Source organism: Mus musculus, chromosome 17 (genome assembly GCF_000001635.26).
Source record: "Mus musculus strain C57BL/6J chromosome 17, GRCm38.p6 C57BL/6J".
Lineage (NCBI taxonomy): Eukaryota > Metazoa > Chordata > Mammalia > Rodentia > Muridae > Mus > Mus musculus.
Window position 1 is genome coordinate 19399483 of NC_000083.6, and position 11719 is coordinate 19411201.

Here is an 11719-nt window from a genome sequence, read left to right on the forward strand (position 1 = left end):
GTCCTTGATCCACTTAGACTTGAGCTTTGTACAAGGAGATAAGAATGTATCAATTTGCTTTCTTCTACATGCTAACTGCCACTTGAGCCAGCACCATTTCTTGAAGATGTTGTATTCTTTCCACTGGATGGCTTTACCACCTTTTTCAAAGAATGTGACTATAGGTGTGTGATTTCATTTTTGGGTTTTCCATTCTATTTCATTGATCTAACTCTCTGTCACTGTACCAGTACCGTGCAGTTTTTATCATAATTGTTCTGTAGTACAGCTTGAGGTCAGACATGGTGATTCCACCAGAGGTTCTTTTATTGTTGAGAATAGTTTTTGCTATCCTAGATTTTTTTGTTATTTCAGATGAATTTGAAAATTGCCCTTTCTAACTCGGTGAAGAATTATGTTTGCATTTTGATGGGGATTGCATTGAATCAATAGATTTCTTTCGGCAAGATAGCCATTTTGACTTTGTTAATCCTGCCAATATATGAGCATGGGAGATCTTTTCATCTTCTGAGATCTTCTTCGATTTCTGCCACGTGTTTGGTAGTGTTTTCCTGTAACTCTCTAAGGGATTTTTGCTGTTTACCTGTGTTTTTATGTATTTCACCCTTAATATCCTCTATCATCATCATGAGATGTGACTTTAGATCCATTTCTTGCTTTTCTCGTGTGATGGTGTATCCAGGACTTGCTATGGTGGGAGAGTTTGGTTCTGATGATGCCACATAACCTTGGTTTCTCTTGCTTCTGTTCTTAAGTTTGCCTCCTCCCATCTGATTATCTCAAATTCTTGCTCCCCTCAATATATCTGATTGGAAATTCTCCTTCTTAAAATCCCAGTTGATTCAGTACTCCCCAGAGTCCAGCTTTCTCTATGATCCTTTGATTGTGGGCTGCTGCGAATCTGAATTTCTGGGTGTGTCAGAGTTATTGGTAGTCAAGCTTCCTCTGAGACCTTGAAATCCTGGTGTGACCAAGCTCCTGTTATCCTGAGATCCTGTTATCCTAAGATCCTGGGCGTGTTACAGTGACTGGAAGTGGTGTGTCCTCTGAGGACTGGGGAGCTGTCTGGTCTGTTCGAAACCAAGGTAAAGCAATACTGATCAGAAGGAACTCAAGCCTCTGGTCAGGCAGGGCTCCCATGCCCTTGCTCCTGCTGTCACAGGCCCATCACAATTTGTGTACCACTGATCCTAAGACTGCGTGAAGAGTCCTCTGGGTACGGTGGGGGTGTCAGCTAAATCTCACCCAAGGTGACCCAGTGCTGGTGCCTACCAGAAGGGACTTGTGCCCCTGGTCAGGCAGGTTTTCTGCTTCCCTGATGATGGCTCAGGTCCTAAGCAATTGGATAGGAACCGAAGTTGTGTTCCACTCATCAGTGATCCTAAGATCATGTGGAGAGTCCTCTGGGAACCTAGGGGATGTTCACCAATTCATGCCCAAGGTGACTGAGAGCTGGCACCAACCAGAAGGGCAAGATATGTTTGTTAAAAGGAAACAGTTGTAAAACATAATTCTTTCATGACTTATCAATAATGACTAAATTTATGACTCCGGTCATCACTATATATGGTAACTGTGTTCAATCATGATTTGTATACAATGTCTATAATTATATACTTTTGGCCAAAATAAAGTCAGAACACACGTGTTAGTGCAAAAATGATATGCTATATGTTTTGAGAAAAAAGTGACCAGTTGCTGGGTGTAGCCTCTCAGAACACAATATGCTCATGCAAGTATAAGATAGTATCATTAGTAGCTTCATGGATTGATGCTTACCTACAGGACAGCTCTCAATTTGGGCTACTTACATGATAATCAATCCCTTAAACTCTGTTCCATCCCCCATGCCTGTATTTCTTGTAGAAAGATGCAGTTTGAGTTGAAATTATCTGGGTTCCTTCCTGAGAAAAGGATATAGCCTCTTCAGGTTCCGTATCCCCAAAAGAGCGAGCACATATAAGGTAACCCCATTGATTCTTGAGCGCTTCTGTTATCCCAGGTCTCTGTTGCTTCCTGGTGATTGCCCTTTGCCACCTCCTCAATCCCATCAGTTGCAGATTTCAAGTCATTTTCATAGTAAATTAACCATCTCACATAGGCTTTCACACACCTGATTCTGCAACCTTCTTTTCCCTCCCCATACCCTCTCTGTTGTGGTCTAAAGGTTAACCACAGGCAGATTAATCACCCAGATTCAGTCACCTACAACCATGCACTGGTGTAGTTTGGGGACTCTTCTGGAAAAATAGGAGGAAGGGTTGCAGGAACCAAGGGTATTGGTACAGGACAGGAATATAATTGGAGTCAACTAACCTTGACACATGGGGCTCTCAGAGAATGAGCCACAAAGGAAAGAACATTCAGGGGCTTAACCTAGGCCTCCCTGCACATGCGTAGCAGATGTGCAGCTTGGTGTTCATGTGTGTAGGAACAATGGGTACAAAAGCTTTTGCCTATAAATGAGAAATGTTCTTCTTGGGCTGCCATGTCTGGCCTCACAGAGACTTGAAGTGCTGTGATGGGAACATAGCCAGCGTGCCCAAACCTTTGCTAAGAGAAGTGGAGGGTGAGAGTCAGAGGGATTGTGGGAAAGGGTAACTGGGAGGGGGCAGTGATCAGTATCTAATTTGAATAATAAAAATTAATACAAGATAAATAAAAAAGAATAATAAAATGTAGTAAAAAAAGAGGAACTGATCTTTACCTACAAAGTTTCATATAACTAAATTAGAAAGGATCTCTGATTGTCAGGCAGTCAAGATTGCAAGATTATCCTAAATATGTTGTCTAACTCACTTATTTCATTCATCCTATTACCTCTTCTCTGCTAACTACTGTCAGCTACTGATGCTTGCCCAAAGCATAACATTGTCTAAAAACATTTAAATTGTGATGTTCATATTCAAACATATATCTTGATTCCTGCACTCATAAAGGAATGTCTTTCTGCAACAAATTCAGATAATTAAAGAAAATCACAATCACTAAAACTCAGAATTGGGAAGATCAAATTAATAATGATATATTTGCAACATACTAAGGAACAAAGGCTCAGGGTTAATTGGTAAAAAGTTGGTAGAAAATCTCAAGAGCCATGAAACCAGAACATTTGGTAAGAGTTTCTATCTCTGAACAGGAAGCATCTACCTGTAAATTTATATAAAATATCACCAACATGACTGTCAATATATGACCAGAAACAGAGCAGCAATATATATATGCTGCTGTCAATGTTGACAGCTAATGAGACAATACATAAAGAGCTACAAACCACTGAGTATGTTAAGAAAGCAATAAGTAGTCATGATAGGATATTCAATCTAAATAGAAAAAAACATATTCTGGTCAAACTTGAATGAAAATAGTCAGTGGTAAAGAGTATTGTTTATTAAAACACATATGGGCCTGTCATTTGAGTCTCTGTTACTTGCTTTCTTTTGTGCATGTAAAAAACTATATTTACTTTGAATCCTCATGGGGAGCACTGTTGAGAATATCAACACTTAGGAAATTTTCTCTGTGGACGTAAATCTGGTGACTTCTTTCCTTGGTTTAAGATTTTTTTTTGATTTGCCTTTCTCTGATTTTTAACTTTTTAACTTTTAATGACTGAGGTCACTTAACATTTCTTTAAGTTTCTCTTACCCCTTGAGATTCCTCTGGTCACAATTATCTGTTTAGGTTTCTGTGTGCGCACTGTTAAATTGGGTTGAGTTGATGATATTTAGCTTATTTAAATCTTTATAATATTTGGATATTAGCTGCTGTCAGATGTAAGACTGATGAATGTCCCTTCAAGTCTGGAGTCTTGTGTTTTGTGCTACTGATAGTGTCCTTTGCATTACAGAAGCTTTGCAATTTCATGGTATCCTACTTACCACTTTTTTTCTAAGAAGCTGAGCCATTGCTGATTTCTTCAGAAAATTTTCCCATTTATTAATGCACTCATAATTTTTCTTTCTTTCTCCTCTATGAGATTTAGTGTACCTTTTGGTTGTTACTGTTGTTGAGGAAATTGATCCAGTTGTTCTTGAGCTTTGTGGAGGGTGATAAATATGGATCTAATTTCAATCTTCTATATGCAGACGTCCAGTTAGACTAGTATCATTTGTTGATGATTCTCTCTTTTTCTGTGTGTTGTTTTGATTTCTTTATCAAAACCAAATGTTCACAGGTGGGTGGACTTATTTCTGGGCCTCAAATACAAATTCATTGATCAATGTATCTCTCTTTTTTTTTTAACCACTATCTTATACTCTTGGTTACTATTGCTCTGTAGTGCTGCTTGATAGCAGGGATGTTAATTTTTTACAAAGTTCTGTTCTTTTTCAAGATTGATTTGGTTACGTGGTTTTTTTTTGTTTTTTGTTTTTTTTTTTGATGTGCTTTCAAAAGAAGTTGAAAAAATGAATGGTAATCTGCAACTGATGGGGATAAGGATGTAGAGCACCTCTCCAAAAAGTTGTATAGTTCTGAGACATAAGAGGCATTCAACAATCAGTGGGGATGCGATCCACAATATCATTTCTATGGACAGTGGAGGTACCATTTAATGTTGCCTGACAGGAAATGCAAAAGTGTGATAGGAACTTTGATACAGTCACCTAATTGTCAACCCAAAATTTATCCTGTATACAGGAAATGCTGGGAGAGTGAATGGAACAGATCGTGGGGGGATGGCCAAACAATAACCAGCCAAAGTTAAGACCCATCCCCTGGGAAAATAACTAACTCTCATACAATTAATTATATATTTACTGACAGGAGTCTAGCATAACTGTCCTTTGAGAGGCTCAAAACAGCAACTGACTCAGAAAAAGGCAGACATCCACAGCCAAATCATATATGGAAGAACAGGAGGAAGGATTACAGCATCTAATGGAAAAGGAATTCAACAGGAAGACAAACAGAGTCAACTAGCATATAGCCTTGTAGATCTCAAGACTGAATCAAAAACTAAAGAATATTCATGGGCTGGAAGTAGGTCTCCCTATACATGTGTAACAAATGAAAAGCTTTGCCTCCATGTGTCCCCCAAACCAAAGAAATTGGGATATTCCTAAAGCTATTTCCTGTCAGTGGAACATGTTCTAAAACCTGGAATGCCTGTGTACTCTCAGTGGCAGAGGGTGTACCCAAACTCACAGAGACTTTATATGCCAGGATGGGTGCATACCCAGGATGGCCCCCACCATTTAGATCAGAATGGTAGGGAGTATAGAGGTAAGGATTGATGAGGGAAAATAATAACAATAATAAAATTAAAAAGGATCTTATTTTCTTCATTGTCTGTTTCTCTTACTCTGCCTATCGGTCTCTTGCTTTCTTTTCATATTAATATGTATATGTGAATGTATGCATATTTGTATGTCCACATGTCTGTATGTAAGTATGTATGTAAGCATTTGTGTATGCATGTACGTATATATAATTTATCAGCTCCCTATGTATATTTTTGCTGCATCTCTCTCCCTTAGTATCTAATATATCATATTACATGTCTCTTTCTTTCTCTACTTATCTCCTACTCTCTGTCTTTGATCTGTCTCTTTCTGACTTTTTTCTGTCTATCATCCATTCATCATCTATCTCTTCCTCTGTATTTTGTCCTATCTAAAATATATGTATATATCACAGATACTGGGGACACATGATTTAATTTTACCATGAAAATATTGTTTGAGTTTAGGCACACTTAGTAGTAAAAAATAAAAATTGATAGTATAGTCAATAATTCGTTTTTTAAAATACAAATATCTGATCAATATATCAGTACTCAGTTATATGAGTTGTCCCATCCTTTAATAAATATTCTATATTTAGGTTATTTATGTCTCTCTTAGTTATGAGAAATGAAGTCATATAAAGCACTTAAGAAAACAATATTATTTCATTTTTTTTCATTTTAGATAGTTTTCAGGTTAATAAGGCAGAGAAAGAGTAATGGAAGTGTTGGGAACAAAAAAAGGGGGGCCCCGGGGAGGCCCTGGTGAAGAAGGGAAGGAAAAAGGGCCCACGTCCAGCTAGAGTTCCCCTGCTCTGGGCAGGTGGACACATGCAGAGCTGCTGGCACTTTCCACATGGTCCCGGGAGAGTGACCCGTCCAGCAGGTCCAGTTATTTGACGGTCTTGAGGGGACCTTCTCCTAAGAACCAAATGGGGGGAGGGAGGGATGGACACCAAGTGCAGGAGGGAAGTATTCTGAGTAGCATCAAGGTGTCACTGTATTCAGCAAGGCTTAAGGCTTAAATGCACAAGCAAAAGGTACTTCTCAGCAGGAGGGATGGGGCAGCAGAAATGCACAAGCAAAAGAGGAAATACTTCTCAGCAGGAGGGATGGGGCAGTGGAATTTTTCTTTTGGCAACTACATGGGAAAGGAAGAACTTGGTGTTATCAGGGTACATCTTGTGGTCATGATATCTGGCGCTGACTTAGGGCTGTAACATTCTGTGGTTGTTCTCAGAAAGGTTTGTCGGTGGCCTGCTTTTGACCCCTTTTTCTTCTGGGGCGGGGGGAGGCCCAATTCGGAGATCAAGACAATAGAGTTGTCTTAATAGCTCCCAACAGGTGAGCATCTAAGGCTGACCCCACTCGGTGGGGGGTGGAGAAGGGGCAGCCCCAGACTGAGGACCCCGGATTTATCTTGATAAAACCCCCAGGATTGTAAAGAGAGGGAATAGGGGAGAAGTTCCCAACACTAACCAGAGTGTGCAGTGGATCTTGATGGAGCAGAGGCTCTCTATAGTTTAAAAGCTTTATTATAGAAATTCAGAGGGAAAGAGAGAAGGTAGAAAGGGAGAGGGAGAGGGAGAGGGAGAAGGAGAAAGTAAGAGAGAGGAGAGGAGGCAACAAAGAGAGAAAGGATAAAGGAGAGAAGACAACTAGAAAGGGAACAAGAAAGAGAAGTGAGAGAAATGAGAGGTGAGAGGACAAAGGAGTGAGAGAGCGAGGTGGGGGGCTAACAGCACCTTTTTATGGTCTTCACTGTTTCTAGGTAACAGGAGGAGTTTCGTCTGAAGGTCAGAAGATTGGGCCATTGCTTATGTGACTACTGACCATACTTTTCTTGTGGGGGCTGTGGGAGGTGGTACCTTAGGCAGGGACCAGAGTTCCAGAAGCATGAGGGAACACCTACTGTGTCATATAGGTGAATTATGACCATTGGGGTTCAGACCTCTGCTCGACTGGAGACCAGCCTGAAATTCCTCACAATTCCCCCTCTTTTTGTATTAGAAAAAAAAAATTGGGGGGTGGTCAGTGATTGACTGTGTCATTAATTGTTAAAATTTAGAATGGAATGGAATTGTCAGAAAAAATATACAGCCTAGAGAAGTTGCAGAACAAAGCCAGAGTAGTAAGAAGAGTTGAGGGTAAGAGTTGAGAAGGCAAGAGATTGAGTTTTCCAACTCTGTTGCCCCCCCCCCCCCACTTGCTCTCGGCTTTGAGCTGTGTGTAAGTCCGACCTAGGCGGTGTGTGCTCTAAACTCTTTGCCTCCTCTGAACTCTGTTGCTCTGAACTCTGCCACTCCCTCCCCAACATAGCCCCATGCCCAGCGACTAAAAGATATTTGGGCCCTGCTCCCGCACAGTGGAGTCCAAAAATGGGCCCACCACGGCCTGTGGACAAAGGGACAAAGACTGTATGGCTGGCTGTGCTCTGGCAAACAATACGGGGGTGGGGGGCAGGCAAAAATAACTTGTGGTGGGCGGACAAAAGAGAACAACAGGTGGGCGGGGCAAAAGAGCCAAGAAGGGTGCTGTGTGGGCAGGCAAAATGATGTGCTGCCATGGTGGGCCAGACAGCCACTTTGACTAAAAAGCCTTTCATTTAACCCCTTACTTTCTGCTTTTCTAGAAAAAATTCAGGGAGAAGTTAGATTGCAGGGTTCAATGTACCCCTCCCCACCATCCAGATAAGCCCTGGAAAACTGCATTGAAGCTGTGCTGTCTCAAACAGGACTAGCTGAATCTTGCATTTCAACCCAAAATTTACTTGCTTCTTTTTCTAATGTTTTTTCTCTCTCTAGTACGCATGATATATGTCCAAAAATTCTCTCAACTTGTTTAAGATTCCTTTAAGGTGCAAAAATCATCCAATCTTTAATTAATAACCGGTTTTCTTTTACAGAAGTACTGTTAAAGGCTTACCTCAGTGCCACAATTAAGAGGATACTTTCTTCCTCAGCCATCAAAAGCAGACTGTGATGTGCTCCTAAGCAAACCATTGCAGGCATAACTTTTGCTATTCACCCTATGCAGACATACACTGCTGGTGTTCTGCTCCTTTGTTATAATTACTCTACAGTTCTATCTCCACATGGGACCTGCTGCCACAGATCCATCTTAGACAGTGCCATCTCCTGAGACCTACAGACAACAAAGCTGCCTTCATCCAAAAATCTCATCTGACTGAGGCCTCCCAAGACAAGTATTGAAACACAGAAGACAGACTGGGGACATTCCAGCTACAGATGGACTCTTTTGCCAAAGCCAAATGGTTGCTGAACTTTGGGAAAAGTTACATGATAGTGAGGAAAGCATAATGTCTATCTAGATTAATTAATTGCTGTTCAAAATGGATGTTATTACCTTCAAATTTTACTACCCATGAAAAATTTAATTGATTGTACAATCTCTTGGTCTTCCCCACTCTTACCCTTAACTCTCCTTACTAATCTGGCTTTGTTCTGCTACTTCTCTAGACTATATATTTTCTTCTGATATTTCCACTCCACTCTAAATTTTCACAACTAATGACACAGTCACATCAGTGATCCCACTTTTTTTCTTATAAAAACAGAGGGGAAGATGTGGGAAATTGAGCTATGCATAGGACAGGCTGGTCTCCTGTTGAGCTGAGGTCTGAACATCGGAATGGTCATAATTCACCTACATAAAATGGTAGGTGTTCCCTCATGCTTCTGGAACTTTGGCCCCTGCCTAAGTTACCACCCCTCCACAGCCCCCACAAGAGAAGCATGCATAGAAGTCATGTAGACAATGTCCCAAGCTTCTGACCTTCAGGCTAAACTCCTCCCCAGTTACCTAGCAACAATAAGGACCATAAAAGGGGCTGTTAGGCCTCCACCTCGCTCTTATATCTTATCCCTCACTCTCACTACTCTCCTCTTACTCTCTTACTAGTCTCTCTCTTACTCCTCTCTCTTTGTCTTCTTTCCTCTCTCACTCCTTTCTCTACTCTCTTTGTCTTCTCTTTCCTCTCTTTTCTCTACCTCTTATTTTCTTTCTCTCTAGCCTTTCCCCCTCTATCTCTTGCTCTCCCTCTCTCTCTCTCTCCCTCTTCCCCCCTCTCTCTCTTTCTTTCTACCTTCTCTCTTTCCCTCTGTCTTTATATAATAAAGCTCTAAAACTATAGAAAGACTCTACTCATCAAGGCCCACTGTGCTTGGAAGATGGAATAGGCTTTCTTCTAATGAGCAGTTCCTAATCTCCTGATGGAAGGCCTTCCTCTGCTCCAGTTAAGATCCACTGTGGTCACTCTCGAAGGTGTTGGAAACCTCTTCCCACATCCCTCTCTCCCATAACCCCAGTGGCTTTAGCAAAGTAGCCCCCAGGGCTCCCAGGTAGGGCTGCCACTTGCCCACCCACTGAAAAGTGGGTCAAAGGCTTAAATGCCCACCTAGGGCTGAATGGAAGGTGTATGGCAGCCCTCCCATGCTTGCCTAACCAGAGAATAGGTAAAACTCAGGTTGGTATGGCTCTCCCCTCCCCCCTCATCCCCAGGCCCCCCCTTTTTAGCTCCCTACAATTTTCCTATTTTCTTTCATTCATTTTTGTTTTTCTTCTTCCATGTCTTTCCTTACTTCTTTCTTTCTTCATTCCTTTCATTTGAAAACTAATGATTTTATTGGAATTTTCTGCAAACTTATGGGTAAGGACTAATTTACAGAAATAGACACATCAGCTAAACACTGAAAATTCTACCTCAGAATGGTAAGACATCATGACAGTTATATCATTGGATCTCACTCTAAAATGATCACACAACTCACCACATCTTTTAAGTCTCCTCTTTGCCTGAAAGATCTTACTATTTTTTGACCACAAGGTATATACGTTTTGATATTTTTGTTATTTAAGTGTCTTTCTGACTCTTGTGAGTTGTTTATCTCTGAAGCTAAAGGAGTTACTCTGTGTAATGAAATGTTTCAAGATAATAATTTCTGATTCATGAAGAACATCTCTCCAGGATGAAAAAGATTTAGTTTGAAAGGCTATGTCTACCCTGTTTCGAATGTTCTATGTGTGCTGTAAAAATTCTGTACTCTTTTGAAGCTACAGATTCTGATACACCAAGCAGTAGAGCAAATTATACAATAATCCACAGTATGGATATGGAAATAGCTATTAGTTGTAAGAAGAATTTGCTTCTCCTAAAATATAGGTTCAAGATGGTATACAATTCTGTTTCCAATGTATTTACAGATTTGGCAAGTGTTTTTAGATTTATTTACTTGTTTCAATCACCAGCTGAAAATTTCAAGCCAGTTAACTTGTTAGGATAAGTAAGCTACTCCATGTTTTCTCTGCTGTTACATTCCCCTTTTAAAAACTTCTTATTGATTCATCCTAAATTTGAATCCAGGTTTCCCAATTCCACTCATCTCCCTGTCCATTTGTACCACTTTCTCCCATGCAACATTCCCCTAAATTCAATAAAAGGGGAAAGAAATCTCTTTGTGGAAGGAATAGTCTGTTGGTAAGTCCCATGGCATGTGGCTGTCTGCAGCCACAGCCACGGGTTACTGGATTCTTGAAAGGAAAGACACGCTTTTGGATGGGAAAAGCTGATAAAGAAATAATGAGTAAAGTTTTCTGATCAGGGTCAATGTTTATGTAAGAGGTTGAGCTCATGAAGTGGGGAAACCCTTCCCCCAAAATTGCTTTGTCAGGATCACTGCTTTGTGTCAGGAAAACAGGTTCAGCCTCTCAGAGGAAAGCTGCAGATGTGACAGGACAATAGACTTTACCTAGGTCAGAGGACTCCACCCTAGGTGGGCTAGCAAGCTAGGTCTGAGCCAGCTTGCTCAAGGGTTGGGAGAGGGCAAAACTGCATACCACATTGCCCACATTTCTTTACTTACACATGTTCATTGTATTGATGTTTTTATTTAGTCTGAGTCCTATAACTTGTAACACACTATCAATATGGGATACTTACTAGGACTGCTCTGCAATATCAAATTCTAGCCTAGTGTTAGCTTGGGATCTGCAGGTCTGGGCCTTTCATGTACTCCAGCAGATACAAAAGTAAATGTGTGAGAAGATCAACTCAAGATTCTAGATCAATCTCTGACTGGGTAATTATTGAGTCACACCCACACTGACAGAGTGAGCTCCCCAGCTATGTCCTGGCTACCTTACATAATGCTGCATCAAGCAAGAGACAGATACAACACACCTGCTCTTATGACTGAAGGGCTATCTACTCCACAACGTACAGGCCATGACCAACTCAAATGTGCTCACAAGGATAAAGGCTCTTGCAAATGTTGTAGCCAGGCAGAGACAGGAACAGTTTTTTTGCTCTCATTATCTTAGGACAGCTCTCTTGTCTGGCATAGTTGGTGGGAAGGAAGGAGCTTATTGACAGACAGACCTCCAAGGCCCTCAACAAGGCAAAGTAAATAAATTATAGGGACAACTATTATGTAATCTCACAATCATAGGCTACTCAATTTATCCACACCAACA